Here is a 23,691-nt window from a genome sequence, read left to right as displayed (position 1 = left end):
TTGGTGGTCGGCGGTGAGGATTTGGACTTTGCATCAGTGTTCATATACAGTGATTGGTGTACACTACTAGTGAGTAAAGACCAAACGCGACCACATACTTTGTTTAGAATCTTTTTCCTTGGACTGTTAGTTTTTCCTGAAAACTCACAATTTTTACTACCATGAGTAAACCGTGTTGTATATAAAGGGGGTAACCCATATATACTACCTGACCTGGGTCAATGAGTACAGTATCAAAAAGTGTGGTCGCTGCAGCAAACCAAACTTTTCATGCAATTATAGTAGCATTCCTTTTCCACCTCACACAGAGCACTGTAAAATATTGCACATTTGTTTCAATGAGCAATTGTACGGCTCCTATCTGTAAATGCTTTGAATTGAATTGCATCAGATATCCTTGAACAATATAAAGTCACGGAAGTGGACTGAGACCACATTTAAATTTGTGTTGTGTTTTGTGCTACTATATTTGCATGAAATGTTTTGTTTGCTGCCGCGACCACACTTTTGATACTGTACCATGAGTAAACCAGCATCTGTTGCCTATATGGATCTTGAATTTGAGGGAGAGAGGTTGGAAATCTACACTGTGAAACAGCTCAAGTATCTCTGCAGGAAATTGAAAGTTGCTACACCAGGCATTTCTAAAAAGGAAGACTACCAGAAGGCACGGAGGGCCTGGGTAGAAGCAAGAATTGCCCCTGATCTTGTGGTGGAGCCAGTTGGGGATGCAGATGGGCAAATTGATGGACCAGAGTTTCCAGCCAGGGGAGGGGTGCCGTCCCTACCTGGCAGCAGCATCTCTTGCAAAGACCTGTCCACCAGACAGTTGGAAGACAGGGAGAGAAATAGGGCACTAAAGCTGGAGTTGGCTAAGCTTAAGATGGAGTCAGAGGGAAACAGAGAATAACAGGTTGTCTTTGGAAAGAGAGAGAATGAGAATGGAGCATGAGAGAATGTTGAGGGAGTTAGAAATAAAGGCCAAGGGCTTAGAACTTAGTTCCTCTGGTGGCAGCGCACCATCTGTGGCTTCAGAAGGCAAAGTACATAGTCCAAAGAATGTCATCAAAGATTTTCACAAGAATGAAGATATTGGGCAGTGGTATGTAGCCTATGAGATAGCAATGTTGACCCACCGGGTCCTGAGAAGGATTGGGGAGCGGGATTGTGGGGCTGCTTTTTAACTGAAGAGGGGATACTTTGTTAGACTTGCCCAGTACTCATAGGATGTCTTATGCCCACATAAAGGAAGCACTGATGACAAGATATGGGTTAACTCCAGAGCTCTATAGACAGAGGTTCAGCAATTGTAAGAAACTGGAGGGAACCAATTGGGTAGACTATGTGTCTTTCTTTTGCAGAGCTAATCAAATGCTGCTGGTGGGCTTGCAGCACTGGTGTGCCACCCACACAAGCAGCTTGTAATGTGTGTCTCCGGCCTCCCATTGCAAGGCCTGTGTGCAGCCTAGCACTGCCATGTCGACTTGGCCAAGTGCACCCACTTGCCAGTCGCTAAACCTTTCCTTTGCTTCATATTAGACACCCCTATGGTAGACCCAAGGGCAGGGTGCATTGTAAGTATAAGGTAGAAATGCTCTGATGGGTGTAGCATGTTCTAATAGTGAATTACAGCCATTTTCGTTTTTCACTATTGAAGGCTACCTGTTCTTATAGGCCAGAATGAGCAGCTAGAATATTACACTCTTATAATCCTAACTGACTCAGGGAACACAGTAGAAATTCAAATTTAGTATGCCTGAACTCAGAATAATAAAATACATCTTTTAGTAAATTCAAATTCAAATTCAAAAATTCTTTATTTCGGCAAATTTGGCCATAAAAGAGTACACAATGAAAGGAAAAGGGGAAGAAAGGGGGAAGGGAGGGCAGGTAACATTTAAAATTCATTTATATACACATGACAATATTTTCGTACAGGCAAAAATACCCACTCAACTATACCACATTACAATTCATTAAAAATAGCATCAGATTCAGCACATTTGTTTATAAGCTTTGAGGCTAGCAATCGATTTCTATTAATTTATGTCTCTTACACCACATAGCTAGCAGAAATTTAGAAAGTGCAAAAACAATAGGGCTCAGTGTACTGGTTTTAAAAATTCTAAAAGCATGCAAGCAATGTTTAAAACCCAGGTCTTCTGCACAATGGTATCAGCCAATATTTTCTTGATTTTGTGTATGCTGGACAAAAGAAGAGAACATGGAGTGCATCTTCTAAGTCCCAGCTGCAGCCCGGGCAAGACTTATTAGAGGAGGCCGTCCACTTGGATGTAACGGCCTTAAGGGGTAAAGTGCCATGTAGCCATTGGATAAAAAGTTTCCGAGCTAAAATCGGGAAGACAACATCCATGAAGTCCTCGAAATAATAAGAATTATTGAATTCAAAGAAGGAATTGGTGAGGGTGCCTGCATTAGGGGCTGTAGATAAAAGTTCCAGCTTTTGCCCTTTGTAGATTTTAGTGAACATGTTCCGTGAGAACCTGCCACAGGCCCTGTCTGGCTCTTCCCACATGGGCTGTAGTCCTAAAGTTCACGCTTGATGAACGCGAGCCAGGGAATTTTGCCCACACAGTTAAAGCTCAGGATCCCCTGTAATTTATGAGATCTGGAGTGGTCCATAGTCTGTGCCAGCACCTTAGAGGTTTTACTGTTAACTCGTCTGCAATGGGCATCAGTCCCAAGTCTAACCTCAGTGGTGTTAATGGGGTACTCTGGGGAAGCGATAATAATCGCCTTACAAATTTGGACTCAACTTTTGTGATTTCCGGGGCAGCACAGTGGCCCCACAGATCACCTCCATATAGAGCAGCTGCCCTTGCTTGTGCCTTATAAATCTCCAGGGCAGGACTCATTGGCCTAAAGCTTGAAGAGTTGGAAACCTTTGAGATGGCACCCGACAACTGTGAGAGTTTCATATGGGATTTCGCCTTTTGCAGTCCTCATGACAGATTTTCATGAAGTGTAACACCCAGGTACTGGAAAGTCGAGACCCTTTCCAGGCATACATCGCCCAGTGATGGATTAGCGCGAGTCGACACTGGCGGGTTAAAAATCATGAATTTTGTCTTGTCGGCGTTGATCTCAAGGCCTCTACTGTGACAAAAGTCCCCAAAACCTTTCAGTATCCTCTGAATTCCCATGGGAGATTTGGATAGTAGGAGGGTGTCGTCCGCGAACATGATCGCCGGCAGCCTCCTACCAGCCAGCCTCGGTGCGTCATTGTCGGGGACGCTGTCCAGATGTGAGATTACCCTGTTGACATAAAGGCAGAACAGGGTCGGTGCCAAGACACAGCCCTGTCTCACCCCCCTGTCAACGGGGAACCTTGGTGACAGCGTCCCGTTCTTGCCACAACGGACCTGGGCAAAGTTCCCCTCATGTAATCTCATGAGCAGTGCTACAATCTGATGTGGAAGGCCCAGATCATGAAGGACAGCCCACAATTTCCCCCTAGGAACTAGGTCAAACGCGGACCGAAGGTCCACGAAGACCATGTAGAGGCTCCCACCCTCTACCTTTACCGTCTTCCAGTACAGTAGGATCAGTCGGAAAATTTGGTCCATAGTGGACGTATTCCTTCTGAATCCTGCCTGGAAGGGGCTCAATATATCGTGTTCCTCCATCCACGTCAACAATTGGTCCAGGACCAGTCTCGCAAATATTTTTTGTTGTACATCTATCAAGCTAATTGGCCTGTAGTTGACTGGGAGCAGAGGTGACCCCTTCTTAAATATCGGGACTATCTCTGCCCCCAGCCAAGTATTAGGAACTTCCATACCTCTCGAGATGGAGTTAAATACCACAAGGAGATAGGGGCCCCAGATTTCAGGCTGATGTCTAAAGAGATCCCCCTTTAATTTATCCAGCCCCGGGGCCTTTCCTGCTGATAGTTTGCATATTGCACTTATCACCTCCCCCAAGGTGAACTCCAGGGGCTCCTGCTGATCTTCTGAGACTTGTAGGTCGGGCAAACTAGACAACACAGCTTCCCCCCCATATAGACCTTTAAAGTGGGCCTCCCATGCTGATGCTGCAACATTCGGTTCTATCGCAGATTTTGGTTCACCCGAGCCATGATTAACAAGTGACCAAAATCTGCGCGCATCTTTTGTGTCCAGGGCTAACTTTAGGTCCAACCACCTTTCCATGTCCCATTCTTGTTTTTGCATGCCCCATTACCTCTTTGTACTTCAATCTACAATCTCGGATCACCATTTTACTTTGTCCTGCCTTGATTGCTGTAACAAGATTGCACTTTGCCTTCCTGCATGCTGAGTTATACCAGGAAGAAGCAGGTTGTCTGGGCCTTCTTGTCGGTACCTGAGGGTAGAAAACTTCAGCCAGGTTGTTGGCCAATTCTGAATGAATTAAGCTAAGTTCTTCATTGATGTCCCTGTGAGAATCTTGGGAGATTAGGGTTTCGACCTCCAGGAGTCGTGGTAGAACTATATTATAGACTTTAGTTCTCTTCCGAACCTACTATTCTACCCCACTTTACCCTGCGCCTGTTATTGGATAGAGTCAAACCAGTACCCTCATCATCTTCTCCTGCGTTAGCTGAGTCTACTTCTTGTTGCCCTGGATATATCAACTCCAGGCCTAACGCGTTGTGGTCACTGTCAGCTCTCTCGACTACCCTGAAATCAATGACCTTCGACCACATCTGGGTTTCCACCATGATGTAGTCGATTCGGGACCCTTGCCCCTTTTTGTTGTAGGCACACACTGACGGGCTATCGGACGCTGAGCGTCCATTACAAGCCCTAAGGGAGTTGTTTAATACCAGGGCTGTAATCTGAGTAGCCAAAGGGGACCACACCTTGGGGCGAGGGGACTGGCATTGGGGAATCACCCAGTAGTCATCCTATCCCAAAAGGGCACCTATGCTACTTCCAAAAATGGCTCAAATTGACAGTTCACATCCCCTGCAACCAAAAGAAAAGCCTAAAATCCCCTGGCAATGTGCTCAGGAATTGGGATAGATCATCGATTGTGGTGGACTCAAGGCCCTGCCGTACTGCCTCGAGTAAACATTCACAACCGCCAGTCCATACCCGTTGGGCCATTTTAGCACTAGACACTGCACATCATCTGAATCAGTGGGCATGCTTTCCACCACACAACCCAGGTGAGGAGCAACTCATATAGCCAGCCCCCCAGATGGTCTTCCTTTCCCTCCCCACCTTGCAGGTACATAAAAGGTGGCAAATCCCACTCTAGAGTGTTCCTCCCTGGCCCAAGTTTCCTGGAACAGATATAAATCCATCTGGTCTACCAGTGAGCCCCACTCTGAGCAATGTAGCTTGTTTGTAATACCCGCCACGTTCCAGGATAATATATTAATTGATGTCAGTGTCGTGGCTACTTTTATAACTGCAGCGCCTACAGTTTGTGCCCCACAGTCAGGTGGAGCTTGGAGCTCTGGCACCACACTTTCTCGTATCACAGGCCCTTCTACCATATTCGGTGCCCGGGTCTGGATAATTGGGACACTCTACCTGGACCACCATCTATCCCCTCTGCACTTTCAGTAGACTTTTTAAGATCCATAGTCTGAAAATTACCCACCCTCAGCTCCCTATCCGCATGAAGTCAGTCTACCATTTCGAGGGAACTAAACCTATTGTGGGTCGCTGGGTAATTATGGGTTATTAGGTCTCTGTGGCCGCCCCTGATCGCCCTTTGGCCCTGCCTTTGCATCGCCAGTGACCAATCCGGTGTGCAGTCTTGCATTGCGGGTCTGGGGTAGAAGAAGGACAGAGGATAGGGTTTAATCTTTGAGTCTGCATTGTCGTGAGCCCAATTCCAAATGTGTTCTACTGTGCGCGGGTCCCTAAAGTTAACCAGAACACAGTCGCCTGAGATGGTTTTTCTGCTGCGTCCCACCCAAGCTATCCTGCGTACCATCAATACTTCACTTTTGACATTGTGTGGTAGGGGCCTATTGTAATTGAGCCATTGGGTCACTTTATTTTTTTAGAGACGTATGTGATTCTTGGCCATGGTTGCTAATTTCAGGAATACCTGTCAATACCACCACATACGGGCTGGTTTCAGGCGGCAAATCAATTCTTGCTACAACTTTAGATGTTGGATTAGATAGAGACTGACTCCTTTCTGGTGCTTTCGCAGCGGGGTCTGAGGTGGGCGCACTTGATTTGGCTGCCGGTCCAATCCCAGCACCGACTCCTGCAACCACGGCTGTCGAGTTGGCAGCAGTGTTAGGAGGCCCGGCAGTGGAAGAAGGAACAAGATTGGACACAGAACTGGTTTGGACTGTATCTACCGGCTGCATTTTTTTCTTTCTTTTTGCCCCATTCCCCGCCATAGCCTGTTGTAACTGGGAGAGCTGAGATTCCATGCAAGCAAGTCTCTCATCTAGTGGTTCAAGCGCTAACTTTAGTAGGGACCCCAGTCTCTCTAGAATGAGACCTTCCTCCCCCTTGACCTCCCCCGTGCACTGGTCCTGCTCCAGAGTCAAGGGTCCTTGCGTATCTGGAGGTGACAAGGATGTGTCAGTGCCCGGGCCAATTGAGTCGTTCAAAGTAGGACCTCCCTTGATTTGTGAAGATGTAGCACTACCAGACCGGCCCTTCACTGTTCTAGTATTCCTGTGACAAGTCACTTTGGTGGCAGCCCGCTTCCTCCTATGTTTTGGCCCTCTTTTAGTACCCCTAGGTGGGTAATATGATGATTTCTCTGGCGAGGTAGGCGGGGATTCAGCCTCTGGGAACACTGTTGCCTCTGGAGTTGGGGAGCTTGTAGTTGAAGAGATGTGGCGTGTACCAGGACTGGAACGCAGGTGGTGCTGGCATGGTTATCGTGCACGGGTGTCCGAGCATTTGCAAGGTGGCCCATAGATGAGCGTTTGGCCATAGCAAGGTCCTCGGACACTCTACGCTCCATGAGGATAATACCCTGGTCGATCACTGAATTTGCTCTGATGATGAAATTGTTTAGAGTACCAGTAATCAACCCTCTGTTGGCCATTGTGTTACTCCATGTCCCCCGGGCAGCCATATTAGTGATATGCAGGACCCCCCCCCGTTAGGCTATGCGCGCTGCTGACTTTCGGGACACCAAGTCCCGCACGCTGTGGTTAGCCCACTGCTCTGCCTCTGCCGCTGCTTCCAGGGGCCGTTTGCCCGCCTGCTGAGCCCCAAATCTGTGAGAGCGGTTGTTAATCTCTTTGTTGATCTGTCGTCTGCAAACTCATAGCCAGTCAGCAGCAGCAGCGTAGAAGTTACCAACAATGTCTCAAGTGGTTTGCGTCAGAGCACTTTATAGCACTTTATAGCCAATGCTCTTACACGTCTTCTTCCACACAAATAGAAATAAATGCACTCGCTATTGTGCTATTATGCTCCAGTGCTCACCGTGTGTTTAACTACAGCTTTCCAAGCCTAATTGCAAGCTCTCCTCTCCTCCGGCTCCACACACAAACCATCCGACTCCAGACGACCTCAGATGAGCTGTAACGCGTTTAGCAACTACCGCACCACGCCGCACTCCGCTCCGCTCTACTCGCCCATGGACACATTCCTTTTCTTTAATACCGGCAAAAAGTGCATATATATTTTTTATCAATCTGACTGCCCTTTAGTTTACTTTAGTCCCGGAGGCAGGGGCAGATTCATGTAATTTATACACAACTGAATTGTCACTTATGCAGTCTTTCCCCTCACCTCACCTGTGCAACTCAGGAGTTTTGAGCCACTTCTGCTCCCTCCTCTTGTCCGCGGGAGCCCCTCGGCGGCACCGAGGCAGAAGACCCGAGTCCTGCAGCACAACTGGGAGACGGCCTCCAGGTGCGCCGCACACTAGCCTGGAGCAACGCCCAGAGACCGCGCCGAGTCCGCACTCACTCCGCGGCCGAAGGAATCAGTGGCTCAAACACCGTCACCTGCGGCCCGCGTCCAGCACAAGAAACCTCCAGGTAGGCTCTGTTTTCTCCGATTCGGACTCCGCCGAAGAAACCCTTGCAGGTTCGAAGAATTAACGCTTATTTTAATATTCTGTGTTTGCAAATACCACTTTTAGAAAGTAGGTATTTGCTTGCCTAACCATTTGAGCCTTCCTCTGCTGTGTTGTGTATTCCTTGTCTGGGTTTGTGAGTGGTAGGCTGGGGAATTCCAGGAGACAGGCAGGGGCAGCCCGGTGGTTAATAGAGAGATCTGCATCTAGATGGGTGGGAGGAGTTGCACCTGGGACCTGAATAGGGCTGGGCCTTCCCTCTACAATGCTGGCTCCACCTCCTGTGGCTTGTCTGATGTCTCTGGCCTGCACTGTGAAAGGAGAGGAAGAATCATGTCAACAGAGTGCTCCAGAGCTGTATCTTCCCTCCCCCGTGCTGGCTCCACCTCCTGTGGGGCATCTGATGTCTCTGCCCTGCACAGTGAAAGGAAGAAGAGAGTTATGTAAACAAATTGCTCAGGAACTGGTTTGGACTAGGCAGAGGCCTCTCTGCCTTCAGAGAACAAAGGATTCTGGGGTATAAATATTGGGACCCTGATCCCAAGAAATTAGATCTTTTCTGGAACAAGAAATCGTTCTGCCTAGGAGAAGAACCAAGGAAGCTGCAGGAGTTGGATTGCCCCTCTGCCAGTGTGCTGTTTGCTGGGTTGGCCTGCAGTAGTTGCTTCATTGCAGAGGGAAAGGAGAAGGAACTTTGTAAGGACTTTCATCTACAGAATATTCTCCAAGGGCTTGAACTGTGCTTGCCTCCTGCTGAAGTCTCAGGAACCAAAGGCTTCACCTCCAGCTCCCTCCTGAATTTCCTTGCTGGGAATTCTGACTCCAGTCACTGGAAGCTGGAAGCGCGATGCATCAAGATGAACCGTGTCGCCGCCGCAGCTGAAATTATCGCAACGCGGGAGAAGCGAAACGTTGTCGGATCTCCCTGGAAGCGTGTGTTCATCAAAGCTGCCTGCTGTTGCATCACCAGAGAAATGTGACACCATCGAGAGAGTCGTCATCGCATCACCGGAGAAGAGTGTCGCAGGGCCTATCGTGGCTCCATAGTACAGAGTCGTCGCAAGGCTGCCAGGGCGTCATCGCATCGTCATCCCATCGCCGCATCAAGGGCGCCATCTTCTCGCATCGCAACCGGATCATCGCATCAAGGCGCCATCTTGCGCACCGCAAAGGGTCCGCAAGCTGAGTATCTACTCATCACCTTTGCTCTGGTAAGGCTCACGACGAGTCCCCTACTCTGCGCAAGCATTGAGGCAGGACACAACCGTTCCCCCGGATCACGGAACCGACGCAACTCCCCTTTTACGAGCCTTTTGTTTACTTTGTGTATCGCATCCAGGTACTTTGTTGAGAACTTTGTTGCATTTACCAACAACTTGAACTAAGCAACTTGCATCATCTTTTAAGTCATCTTAAGTGTAGTATTGTGGATTTTTGTCATTTGTGGTCTTGTGTTTACAACCTGTGTTGTGTCCATCTGTAGTGTTTTCACTGTATTACTGTGTATATTCACAAATACTTAACACACTGCCTCTGAGATAAGCCTGTCTGCTCGTGCCAAGCTACCAAGGGGATGAGCAGAGGTTATTAAGGAGTGTAACCCCCTTATCCTGACTTAGAAGTAAGGGTCCCTATTTGGACAAAGGTGAATACCATTGCCAACTAGAGACCCCCAGAGCACTTGTAGTTCTCACAGTACACTAGCTGCACATCAGAATCGGCTTGTTCCTATGCAATCCCTCTGTGGCTTCCTTGGTCTTGCGACCTGAATGTCTAGGCCACACACTTTCAGACCACAACCACCTCAAAACGGTGATTCAGTGGAGCAGAAGACATGCACCAGTACCTACTAGGAGACTGTATGCTCCGGCCCTGCAGGACAGAGTCTTCTGTGATACTGTAAGTACACATATTGCCATCTTTGAGGAGAACAAAGGGACTGCTTCTACGACAGTGATAGAGTGGGATACCTTTAAGGGTGTCACATAAGGCCTGTGCATCAAGATGTAGCATGGTGTAAAACATGCCTTGTGAGCCAAGAACCTCTCCCATGAACAAACAATATGAACAGCGGAAAGGAAATATATGTGGGGTAGCTGCATGAAACGAGAACATAATCACCCCTCTCCGAAAGGAGTAAAGAGAGGCAATGGTCAGACTAGGAACACTACACTATCAAATAGTAGCAAGGCTCCTATGGTTGTTGACCCCAAAGACCCCAAGAAACGGCAGTAGATCCCCGGTGGGAGAGATATTGAATGTGCAAGCAGATATAAACCAGGCTTTTCTGTAGTATCACACATCTGTCTACCAGGCCGAGGAGGGAGTGCAAGCTCCTCGATTAGATGAGTATTTGACTAGACTGTCGATTCCCAGACTTAAGCCCCTTCGGGGACATGCAACAGATGAAACCCTGACCACTGAGGAAATTGGCTTCATGATTGACTATATCACGTGCAACAAAACTCCTGGGATGGACGGGTTCTCTGTAGACTTTTACTTCACCTACAGAGCAACCCTCACTCCAAAGCTTCTCCAAATGTACCAACAGGCCCGGCAGGAGGGCACATTGCCGGGATCCCTATGGGAGGATATGAGATTGGTCCTGCCTAAGCCCAACAGGGACCCCTGGAGATACGGTCCTACTGGCCACGGTACACCGACCACAAGAGTCGCAGGAAGGTCTTTGCAAACAGGCTGCTACCCTGCCTCTTTACATTGGCACCAAGACCAGAATAATTTTGTACCTGGGAGGAAAATGTATCCAAACCTATGACGCCTCTTGCGGCTGATGGAAGAGAATCTTCATGAATTGCCTCCATACAGAGCACTCTCACTAGATATAGAGAAGGCCTTCGACACCCTGGGGTAGTTTTACTTAGCGAAAGTGCTGATGTGCATGAAACAAGGAGCAGAAATACTGCATTGGATAAATCTCCTCTACACCAACCCGCTGGCCCGCATCTGGACAGGCAGAGATCTCAGTTTTTTTTAAGCATGCAGCAAAGATACCCGCTGTCAATTACTTTTGCCCTAGCCATGGACCTGTTTGCTGGCCTGTTTTGTTCGCAGGACCCAGCAATCAGTATACAGAGTGAGCCAAATTGAGAGGCCTTATCACTGTATGCTGATGATGCATTTGTGTGCCTCAGGAATGTGTATGCGTATCCATCGCAGGTGATGAAGGTTCTAGATAACTTTGGTAGGACTTCCGGACTGAGGCTAAATTGGACCAAATCCAGCTTATATCCCAAGGGCAAACTCACAACTTAGAACAGGAAGTGCTGCCCTATTTAGCACTGGGGTGGCACCATGACCTCTTTAGGTATTTAGCGGTGAACTCACTACACCGAAGAAGATGTTATAGAGGGCAACTTAGGTGATGTCCAATGTTTGCAGCTCCCTGTCATTTTGGGGTTCGTTGCCACTATCAACCCATGGGTAGAGTGGAAGTTGCAAAAATGCTATTAATACATTTATACTGCTTCTCGACCCCTCTAGTTTACCTGCCCTGGCGCTTCTTCAGGAAATTGGACTCTGTTTCTGTTCTTATGGACTTAATCTGGGGAGCGGGCCACAAGAGAGTTGTGCTTTGCAAACTATACACTACCTTGGAACGGGATAGAGGAAAGGACATTTAAAAGACTAATAAAGAATTACAAACTACTGTGTGACTTGGAAGCCTATTATTTCTCAATACAGCCCTTGTTTGTGATCTTGTTACAGTTCTCACATTATCATCCGCACTAGAAGAAATGGGAGCCTGGGGTGTCTGATCACAGAAACTCATTTACATACAAAAGGGGGTGAAAGCCTGTTCACAAAGCACAACACAACTTGTTTATGTAATAGTTTATACATTGCACAAGGAGTGTGATTCAGGTAACAGTGTGGGTGTGACGGGAACGAGCAGTCTTAGTTGCTGAGACATGAATGTCTGACGGGTGCATCTTTAGCTCTTTCAACTGATTGAGAGAGGGTGGCAGTCTCAAATTCTGGGGGCATAGATACCAACAGCTTCCCTCATAATATTAGCTTTTTGCATCTACAGTTGGTGCAGATGCCACCTAAGAGAGTAACCTTTCCAGCTAAGTAGTATGCTTCCTGGAGTGAGCCTGCTTTGCTTTTCCCAAACTTTGGTCAGCAAAGGTAAATGTGTCTTCTACTAAAGTGTTCTTAGCTCGCTTTTGGTAACGTGGCTTGAGCAGTATGGCCTAAGGCGCGCTCAAAGGAAAAGCAAAACAGTGGAAGTCACAAATTTCAATACAGTTTATTAAAAATAGACAAGGAACTTTAAGATTCAAACCAAGTTTAGATAAAAAAGAATATTTAACAATTATTCAGAAGCAAAATCTAAAGGAGGGCTGTGATTTAACGATTATTAATTAGCAACTGTCAAAACCAAACAAAAAAGTAAATGAATTTTTAAAAAAAGCTGATCCACTGAGTCGATCAGGAAGTCACATACAAAATTGTAGCTGACTTCACTAGCTATGCTTGAGGGGTCAAAGGTAAGTTTAGTCCCTGGTGATGATCAACACTTGAATTTGATGCAAGGCTTTTGGCTGAATCTGTCTCACAAGGTGACGAGCTGCACAGAAGTGGCTTGAAGGGCAACATTCCCAGTTGAACCTGAATTCACAGCAATCAAAATCAATGAAACTTCAGGCAATAACAACAGCTGCAAAGTCTTCGGAGCTTCCAAGTTATGGAGATGGTTCAAGGTTGATGATACAAAGCTTGGAGCGCGGTGTGAGACAAGCAGCGTACTGGAGTTCACGCTGGCGGTTCAAACATGAAACTTGTAACCGCCAAGGTGTATCACAGCAGGTTCAAAGGTTGTTCAGCGATTCAAACCCATATCTCACTTATCCAAGTGGAAAGGTAGAATACCAATAAAGGCAGATCAAGGTGCAGGAATCTCAGGGTTTGGGCTCTCAGTGCTTACATTGTAGCCGTACAGCGAGGGTAAAAACTGCTCATCGTATAAAAATGTACACAAAGGATAAGACCTCAGAACCAATTAACAGCAAAGTACATTTCTGGGCTAATGTTGTGGTAAAACCAACAAAATCAGGTAAAAGGAAGAGGAGAAGGGAAAAACAAAAGCAAATCATGATAACATGGCTAACAACACAGAGAAATTACCTGATCCTACTACGGTAATGATAAATCACTGCTACACGAGGCCCTCAGGAGGCCCAATGATGTATCAAATCCAGGAAAATTACTTCAAGATATTTGTTGCCGCTCCCCAGCTAAACAGACACATCGGACGAGTGCTCTGGTGTTCGCGCAGGATCATCCAATTCACTCTAATAACAGCCCAAGTGCCCGTGTCCACTTTAGAGTTACCACAAAAATGACACACCCAGGCGGAGTTGGACACCTCGAAGGCTATTCACAAAGGTACCTTACACCTGTGAGTAATCTGTACATGCAAGGATGCTCGTAGAGTAACTTTGCTACTTGTATCTATTCACTATTACGATAACGTTACTCAAAAGTGTGGACTTGCACGTCTGCACACCCTTAAATAGATGTGGAGCAAAATGTACAAATGTAACTTACTGAATCATAAATGGAGCATTAGAAAGTGCAGCATAACCGACCACTGGTAATGCCTTCTAAAACTGCATATACATTCAAAAGAATGTTACAAAATTACCTATATTTTAAAAATAATTTTTGCATGATAAAATATGTTGACCTTTTAATTCATATATTTTTTAAACTATTAAATAAATAATTTCAATTAATTCTATCCATAACTTTTTGTAAGGCAGTTCCACCTCTGAACAGAGTTGTGAAAGGAAAATTTGTAACTATGAGTACATAAAAAATAGAATGATTTTACTGTAGGTGGGATTTTTCATACAAACCTTTGAAAAAAGATGTTTAAAATGAATTACATTTCAAGTTAATAGTGTTGCATCATTTGTATTTGTTATAAAGTAAATTTACATTCATATTTAACATACAAATATTTTATTTTTTCAAGTTTGATAAACTTGTAAAATGTTCCCTACATTTTGTACACAGGGAGAGCTTCACCCAAGTTGAATATATATAAAATTGTATTTTTTCTAAAGCCTAAATTAAAAGTAAGTAACATTTTTATTATGTATTTATAATTATTCATTGTGAGGTAGAGACATAATTGTAACAAGTGTAATTATACCTTACTAAAAATGATTGTTATATCAGTGTTTAAATTAAATAACACATTTTTATTAAAATATTCAAAAGTTTACTTTTGAGATATTTTTTGCCATTGAATTTTTAATTTTTAATTTTTAACTAGTTGCAGTTCCAGTGGATGGCTATGTGTGATATTGGACTTACTCTGGCTCTGAGCAGGAGTACATTTACGACTCTTTAGGTACATTATGGCTGTATTGACTTTAAAAGTATGGTTCGTAAATAGAAATGGGCATACTCCTAACCCCCTCCCTATACTCCTCTTTACCCCTGCCTTACCCCTCCCCTTTAGTATTTCACATTTTACAGCCACTTCCCTCTATCACTCCCACATTTACTACTAAAACTATACTAACTTGTGCGGAAACTCTGCAGTCGAGGCAGACAACTCCACAAAGAAAAAGACAGGAGAGGCAGAACGACTGCACATAGTTTGTGAATCACATTTTGTTGTACTTTAGTCGTCCTATAGTAGTTTATGAATAGGCCTGATTATCTGTGAGACTTTTTTGGATGTATCTGATGTGATTCTAAAGCTGTGAAACTGTCCTCAGCAGATGAGAAGCAGGTTCCATTTGTAGCAAAAAAGAACATTGAAAAAGGCCGCTAAAGTGGATCTTTGTAATATGAGGCTGTGTCCTATTGGAACAGAAGTCATTAGAACAATTTAGGGTGGGGCCAAGAATGGTTTGCATATGGTTGGCCTTGTCTTTAGTGGCACGGAGACTAGAGAATAATGTGGTGAGATGTTGCCGAGAAAAACGACCAGTCCTTCCATCACTGTTAGTTTTTCTCAATGATCAGCCCTCCGTGGCACAGAACAGATGTTGGTTCCATAGAGACCTAAGACAAAGGGACTCCTGCTGCAGACCCCTGGTGAGGGTCATTATGGCTGCAAACAGTTTGATGTTGCAAGCATTCCTGATCCTAGCAGCGTGGCCTCAAAGTTCAGGATCGAATGGCCTTTGTGGGTCAGAGCTCTGCATATAAACACTCAGGGAGGAAAACACACTGAATGGAATGATGCCCCAAATAGTGGCTTAGGAATGATTTTAATTCAAGCATTTCCATCCCTCGCTGTGTGCTTTTCTCAGTAGACAGTTTGTAGAACAATCAATAGAGTGGAGTCTTTGTAGCTGCTTCATGTAAATGTTTTTTGATGCTGAAAGCTCCTCCTCAGTGTTTACAGTGAGCACCTTTTATTCTACCACATTGTCTCTCTTACGTAGAAAGGTTACATTTACAACTGAAGTTTTTGTTACATTGAGAGCACGGATCATTTTCTTTCTCATTGTGGGTTCTCTCTTGTTGAATGAAACTGAATCTCCAGCAGACGCTTCCCAGGCATTTAGACCAAAGACAAGGTTTTTACAGGTAAGTTCTCCCAAATTGAGTGAGTCCAGATTCCAACTGAAACTTTTCCAGTATTCAGAGATCTAATAAGGTCTTTCCCCAGTATGAGTTCTTTCATGTCTAGTGAGATTCCTTTTCAGTCGGAAGCTTTTCTGGTATTCAGAGCACTGATACAGGTTATGCCCAGTGTGGGTACTTTCATGTGCAGTAAGGCTGGATTTCTGACTGAACCATTTCCAGCATTCAGAGCACTGATAAGGTTTTTGTCCAGTGTGAGTTCTTTCATGTAAAGTGAGAGTGGATTTGCAACTGAAGCTTTTACAGCATTCAGAGCACTGATAAGGTTTTTGTCCGGTGTGAGTTCTTTCATGAAAAGTGAGAGCGGATTTGCTACTGAAGCTTTTACAGCATTCAGAGCACTGATACGGTTTGAGGCCAGTATGGATTCTCTGATGTACAGTTAAAGCGGATTTGTGACAGAAACTTTTTTGGCATTCAGAGCACTGATACGGTTTATGCCCAGTGTGGGTTCTTGCATGTCTAGCGACACTAGATTTGCGAATGAAGCTTTTAGAGCATTCAGAGCACTGATACGGTTTGAGGCCAGTATGGATTCTCTGATGTACAGTTAAAGCGGATTTGTGAAGAAACTTTTTTGGCATTCAGAGCACTGATACGGTTTATGCCCAGTGTGGGTTCTTGCATGTCTAGCGACACTAGATTTGCGAATGAAGCTTTTAAAGCATTCAGAGCACTGATATGGTTTGAGCCCAGTATGGATTCTCTGATGTACAGTAAAAGCGGATTTCTGAGAGAAACTTTTTGGGCATTCAGAGCACTGATACGGTTTATGCCCAGTGTGTGTTCTTTCATGTACAGTAAGGATGGATTCCTGACTGAAGCTTTTCCAGCATTCAGAGCACTGATAAGGTTTGTCCCCCGTGTGAGTTCTCTCATGTCTAGTGCGAGTCTTTTTCAGTCTGAAGCTTTTGTGGCATTCAGAACATTGATACGGTTTGATGCCAGTATGGATACTCTGATGTTCAGTTAAACTGGATTTGTGATAGAAACTTATTTGGCATTCAGAACACTGATACAGTTTATACCCAGTGTGGGTTCTTTCATGTTCAGTAAGGCTGGATTTACGAGTAAAGCTTTTCAAGCATTCAGAGCACTGATAAGGTTTTTGGCCAGTGTGAGTTTCCTGATGTTGAATCAGACTGGCACTAAAACTGAAGCTTTTTTGGCACACGGAGCACTGATACTGTTTACGCCCAGTGTGGATTCTTTCATGTATCGTAAGGTTGGATTTGTGACTGAAGCCTTTCTGGCATTCGGGACACTGATAGGATTTTCGTCTAGCACTAGTTTTCTCATGTTTAGTGAGGTGGGATTGATGACTAAAGCTGTTCTCACATTCATTGCTCTTATTCAAGTTGTTTGTTTCTCCAAATTCGGTCTGTTCCTGAATACATGCCATCTTCAGACTAAATCTGATTCCAGAGTCTGTTTTTGTTTGTGTTACACTCAGCATTAACTTCTAAACTACACTGCAGAAGTTCTTCTTCACATTTGTATTTAACTAATTATAGTTTTTACCTGGAGATCATTTTCCTACCTTTGAAGGCACCTATCTAACTTGTCTTATTAACTTTCACTGAGGAGCCCCGTGTATTGATTAAGAGGCCTCTCAGGGATTCATTTTCTCCAAGTTATGCCCGGGTGAATTCTCTCTTGTTTAATTAGTCTTATTTAGTGATTCTAGTTTATCACCTTTGATTTAGGAGTTTTAAAAAAACTGATAAGGTCTTTGGGCTTTAGTGTTTGCCTGTTGGGTATGTTTGTTCATACAAGTAATGACAGCTGATTAGGGCATGCCAGGGTGGTTTATGAATTATTAATAGCGTAACACCGGTCCCTTTTATACTTGCTGTGCCAGTATATGCTTTTTTGCTCAGTGGCTAAGACAGGTACATGATCCACTTTGGAAGTTACAGGACACTTTGAAACCACTCGGATCAACCCAAGAGACAGAGTTGGTGGGGGAAAATCTTCCTATATTGGAAAAGATAATCCAGCATCTTTGCTGTAACGACATCTGAGAAAGTGTATTTAGAATGACTTTCTTTTAAAGGATCTTTTTCTTCCTCTTGTCTCCAGGAGACAGAGACAAAAGCTTGCGCTTGTAAACCAAGGATATTAGTCTTTTTGACCGTTCTGTCACATCACAACACGTCTACGGGTGCTGATCTGTTGTGGAGGGTTTGCGTCTCCAAAGCATTTCTCATAAACCATCAAACAGAATTTAAATCACTGACTTTTCTCAAGTGCACTGCGTGGGGATCAATTGTGGCCAATGTTCTCCTTAATCTCAGTTACGGACATTTGGTAAACATTTATGGCCATTTTACTTCAGGGATTTGACTACTTTCACATTCACCAGATTCTTCTGCTCCAACATCCTCACTATTTCTGGCACGTAGAATGTGTTTCTTCTCAAGAGCTTGAGAATGTTTTAACTTTCCTTGAAATAATCCTTTTCGTTGTGTTTCACAAAATTTAAACCTTCTTTTTTCTGTTCATGCTTCAGTCACCTGTAGAAATGGAGTCAGATATTGTAATTGAACACAAAGAAAACATTTATGACTGTATACTTTGCACAAAGAAAGTATTGACAAAAACAAGATAGGAAATCAGTTGAGTAGCATTTCTGATAGTGGTGAAACAGCTCTGGACACTGTGTGGATCGGGAGCTTCGGATCACTGGAGCTCATGGATGTGAGAGCAAACGTACAAGTTGCACATATATTGTGACACCGATTCTCAGCCAACACTATCAATTTACAATTTTTGTGGCAAAGACTGGCATCACAAGATATTTGTAATTCTTTTAATGAATTATCAGCTGTTATTTACTCCAATGCCCACCTAGACTGTTAATCTATTCCCTTTTCCAGTGATCTAGGAAGGGACATTTTGTTGAACGAAAGAATTGGCCTTGTTGCACTCAGTACTTTAAATGCCACTGTGGACTGATGCTGTGTCCAGTTAGCTCAGTGGAATTCACTATTTCAAATTGTGCAGATGATAAGGACTTACTTTGTGGCCCAGAACTCATCACACTCCTCTGACAGGACGCGGGTACTGCAACACCTGAACAAGAGAAAAAAACAGCACAACAGTAAAGGAAACCAAAAAGGGTCAAGAAAAGAAAAACACAAAACAGAGGAAAGAGAAAAAAGGCTATCTTCCACTCTCACTACAGGGGTCCAGCATAGGAAACTCTGAAGCAGATGCGTGTGAACCCATAAGTTACTTCTAAACCCAATGCCCCCAAGGTCAGCACCAGGCGCAGCTCCACCGGCCGCACCACCCTAAAGCAAGCCCTGTGTGCATGTGTGTCCACGCACATGTACTGTGTCTTTTGCTTGTAGTAGATAAGACACAAAAGGATAGTTTAGGAGGACGCAATGAGATGGAAGTCAGATCCAGAGATGAAAGATGCTGAAAGAACGGACAGAGGGAGGATAGTATCATGTGGTCTGGAAGAGGAGACAAATGTGCCAATAGTTAAGGAGCTGCTGGGCAAAAATGACCTAAAAAGGAACTGGACTTGCACTACACCCCCCAACATGTTCCAAGAGTGGAATGTGGCTCCATCAGGTGATTATCAGAAGTTTGATAACAACAAGAATAGTGCACAGAGGGAGTCAAATATTGTAGTCGAAGAGACAGAAAAACAGATCAAGAAAGGGAATAGAGAAAGAAGAAACAGGGGAAAAGGAAACTTAGAGTTATAGGAATACTTACCAGACAATTATTTTATTTTTTGTTCCTCCAAGGGTGGCTGCCACGCTGCACTGCCTGGTCATCCCAGCATACCTTGAAAGGAAGTAAAGAAATGGTTTTGCGTCAGACGACTATCAAACTTCATCACATTTTACAAATAACCGTCCTGAACTTACAAAACAAAAGAATCTCTTGTTCTCTGGAGGCCATTGTGAAGCAACTCTGGTTATGAATACATATTTTTTTTTGGTTCAAGAACCATGATCCTTTCCTGGAAAAGGTCTCTGTGAAGATAGAGTGCACCCACAGTCTCAGAGAAGAGACCCTAACAATCAATCAATCAATCAATCAGTGACACTTATAAAGCGCGCTACATACCCGTAGGGTCTCAAGGCGCTGGGGAGGGGGGGTGCCGCTACTGCTCGAACAGCCAGGTCTTCAGCTTCTTCCTGAAGGAGAGGTGGTCTTGGGTCAGGCGCAGGTCGGTCGGGAGGGAGTTCCAGGTCTTGGCGGCCAGGTAGGAGAAGGACCTTCCTCCTGTAGTCGCTCTTCGGATGTTGTCCAGTCCACTTCTTCATAACCCCCATCTTTCCATTTACAGACCATGAAACTTGCAAATCAAAACAATCTGGTTTGCAAAGGTATGTTAATGTCCTTGTACATAATTCTACCCACCGTTCATAAATCAGTCTAAGCAGACTCAGATTTATACAAACCATGCTCTCGGAGCAACAGCAATTTAAGTTCAAGCTGATGCAGAGTTTGAATGCTGAGCAATGGAAGCAACAAGGCATCAATGTGTGGGCGCTTTTTATCTATAACTTATCTGAAGGGATGATGCGGAGGGCCAGTGTCTTATGAGCCATATAGGATGGTGACCCAAGGACTAGGAGTTGGAATAAATCCTTTACGAGACAAAGCTTGGAACATTGAAATGTTTAGACCTCCATTGAAGACAACGGAGCAGCAGCAGCCTATACAACCTGATCTAGGCCCACTGCTCTCAACATTACAATGTCCTAATACACAGCCTCTGCCTCTCTGAAATATAGGGATTGGACAGGAGAAGGCAGAAGATACAGCCTGCAGCAGGGCACACAGGAGCCCTCCCTTCCTACCCCCGTATCTCACAGTGTCACTGGTGTCTCGGAAGGTGGGGGTGTTCTGCTCATCTCCTACATCTCCCGGCTCACCTGAATGATGAAAAGCAGTTAAGCCGAGCCCAGAGAGAACCGGGGGCTGACTTCAGCCTCCTTTCACAGCTATTGCTGTGAATGTTCAACTATTAACCGCAGTGGTCCTGCATGCGGGTGTTAGCTGTTCAACATTACCACTTACAGCAGTTCGGAGTACCGGAGGTGTTCCAACCCCCTCGGTCTATGGGACACCGTTGTTTTTATTAACACATTCTGCCCTCATAGGGCAAACAGTTTAATGACCTTATAGTCAGCCATAGCAGGCAATACTGCCCATTAAAGGACCGCTCCCTTGGTAAAGGCCCTTGCCCTTGAAGATGCAACAAGCTACAAAGCTATATTAAAGGTTTCAAATAATTACTGAAGGCATAAACATGGGTACTCAGTCAGAGAAATAATTATCATAATATTTGCAGGCGGATCACATAAAAGTAACATCTAAAGTATATCAAAAGCCAGAATCAGAAATAACTCTTGATGTAAAGTCAATAGACAGACCACCACAACAAATGTGTGCTAAGAAATAAGAAAAAGTTTTTCTATAATATCAAATAGCAAACTGACATAAAATCTGCTTTTTAAAAATCAAGAAAAAGTTCTTAAGTCCAATATCAGTAAGAGGACTGACATGTAGTCTGCCTTTAGGAAAAGGATAAAATAAAACAATTCCAGCAAATATCCCAAAACAGTCATTTTATACGTTTTTAGACAGAGAGAACACATTATTGACATGGTTCATGATGAGGTAAAAATGACAGCAATCAATGAATGTTCATGAAAACATGGCACAACAAAATGAAATTTAATAAACCACACCTACAAAATGAATAATTAATTGTGACTCTTCAACTAAAAGCCACAAGTCATTTTACATGGTTATTTCCTAACATAATAACTGGATCTTAATCACAGTTTAAGTTTTTAGCCGTTCATCATTGACTCAATTTGCATGGGAACATTTGCTGACAGCTCATTGGTTGTTTATTAGAAATGCCTACAACTTTGACTCCTTTCCCAAGAGGGGTGGGTTGGGCGCTCTCGTCAGTCTGACTGTGGAACGGGAGGCACATTTATTGATTAAAGTGATGCCGGATTCCCATTTACTTCTTCTACAAAAGAGCCACTCTGGGTGACCTCTAGGACTGCACCAAGCATGCAATCCTTCTCCCGTCTCAGGCACCGTCATTGTGTCTGATTCAGTCCAGTAGAAACTCCTAGTGTTGATGCAAGTTGTGGAAAATCCTTATTAATTAAAAAAGAATTTTGTTGAAATCTTAAATTTGTTAAGAATTTTGGCGTTCTATTCTACACTGGGCTTTGGGACTATCGGGACTGAAGGCATGTTCTAATATATCTGCCTTTGACTCTGCATGCTCGGCACAGAGGCCATTTGGGCTGGGACCATTGACTGAGACATCCCATTCGTTGCCATCTGATTCATGTTCCAGTTTCCCAGGTTCCTGCAAACCTCACAAGGATCATGTCTTGTTCTGCACATTGTTTGTGATTGAGGTATTTAAATTGCCTCTGTCAGTAAAACCTATACCCTAAGCAGGGCCAGACCGGCCGGAACCGGCTTCGGGTGTTTCTCCGGGGGGCTGGAAGAGTGGGGGCCGATTCTTCAGTGCTGGGAAACGTATTTCTTACTGGCGGCTGCTTTTGCTGTGGTGCTGCTATATCGCCCCCGGCAACAAAAGAGGCAGGGAGCTGGGCCGTCAAAATTGTCAGGCCTGGTTTGGGTTCCCAGTCCGGCCATGACCCAGAGGAACAACTTTTCCTCCATGCATATACTGAACATCATTACTCTGCACCCCAACGCCGTGCATATCCAAATTCACAACAGCAACAAACCCAGAATCAAAGCGAGAATAGCATCCGCGAGAACCACTTTCGTCACCCTTTTGGAACATTTTTGTCTGAGCCGTCATTATTTTTTCTTTGATATTTTTCTGCTTAGTAACAAAAATCTCACTACAGAACTTTGCGTAAAACAAAATCTCATCCGGAATGTTAGTCTGCAGCCCCTCACATTTTTCTGGATATGTGCACTACCTCTAGATGCAACGCTAAAAGATGCGCCCTCTTTTACCCGGTCTTTGCCTTTGCAATATTGTCTGTAACTCTGCATTAATCTCTTGTAATATAATAAAATATTTTGAGGCACTTCACTCTGTGGTTCTTCAATTGGCCAGTTTACAAGCAACTTACACTCATTCCACAAATCTCTTGGGACAAATATTAACAAACTTAAACTCAGCTCTCGACCACCCCGCCTGGACGAACAGGCCTCATCTCCACTGCATCCCTCCTGGAGAGGCCCCACCTCCTTTGAACCACCCAAACACAGGACAGGCCTCACCTCCTCTACACCTTCCTGGACAGGCCTCTCCCCCTCTGCATCCCTGGACAGGCCTCACCTCCTCTACACCACCCTGGACAGGCCTCTCCTCCTCTGCATCCCTGGACAGGCCTCACCTCCTCTACAACGACCTGGACAGGCCTCACTCACCTCCTCTGCACCCCCTGGACAGACCTTGCTTCCTCTGCATCCCCCCAACAGGTCTCGCCTCCTCTGCACCTACCTCCAAACAGGCCTTACCCCCTCTACATCCCATGGACAGTCCTCCCCTCCTCTGCACCTGCTGGACAGGGCTCACCTTCTTTGTGCCTCCCCCTGGGCAGGCTTCACCTCTTCTAACCTCCCTCCGACAGGACAGGTCTCACCTCCTCTGCACCCCTGGACAGGCCTCATCTCCTCTGCACCCCTGGACAGGCCTCACATCCTCTGCACCCCCTGGACAGTCCTCGCCTCCGCCACCCTCCTGAACAGGCCTCTCCTACTCTGCACTCCTGGACAGGCCTCACCTCCTCTGCAGCCCTGGACAGGCCTCACCTCCACTGCACCCCTGGACAGGCCTCACCTCCTCTGTTCCCCTGGACAGGCCTCACCTTTTAGCCAAGTGAGTTAGCAGCTCTCCTACCTGAGCAGAAACCTGTCCAGGCTCTCTCCTCCTTCTGGAGCTGGGGGGGGAGGGGCAGGTGCAGATTTGAGGTCTGAGGGGGGTCTGTAGATGGTGGTAACTGCCCACCAGACAGGGCTCCTTCCTCCTCTGCAGCAGGCTGAACACACCAAGAGAGGGAGGAAGTAATGTCA

The 23,691-nt window shown here is 45.2% G+C and overlaps 1 pseudogene; it reads right to left on the bottom strand.

The window, feature by feature from the left end:
- The window catches only part of LOC147737735 (uncharacterized), a 229,547-nt pseudogene extending 210,847 nt beyond the window's left edge, over nt 1–18,700 (bottom strand).
- Between the last annotated feature and the right edge of the window lie 4,991 nt (nt 18,701–23,691).

The sequence above is a fragment of the Lissotriton vulgaris genome, chromosome 1_1 (assembly GCF_964263255.1).
Source record: "Lissotriton vulgaris chromosome 1_1, aLisVul1.2, whole genome shotgun sequence".
NCBI classification, from domain to species: Eukaryota; Metazoa; Chordata; class Amphibia; order Caudata; family Salamandridae; genus Lissotriton; species Lissotriton vulgaris.
The sequence above is the reverse complement of the archived record's forward strand: the minus strand, read 5'-3'. Positions and strand labels throughout refer to the sequence as shown.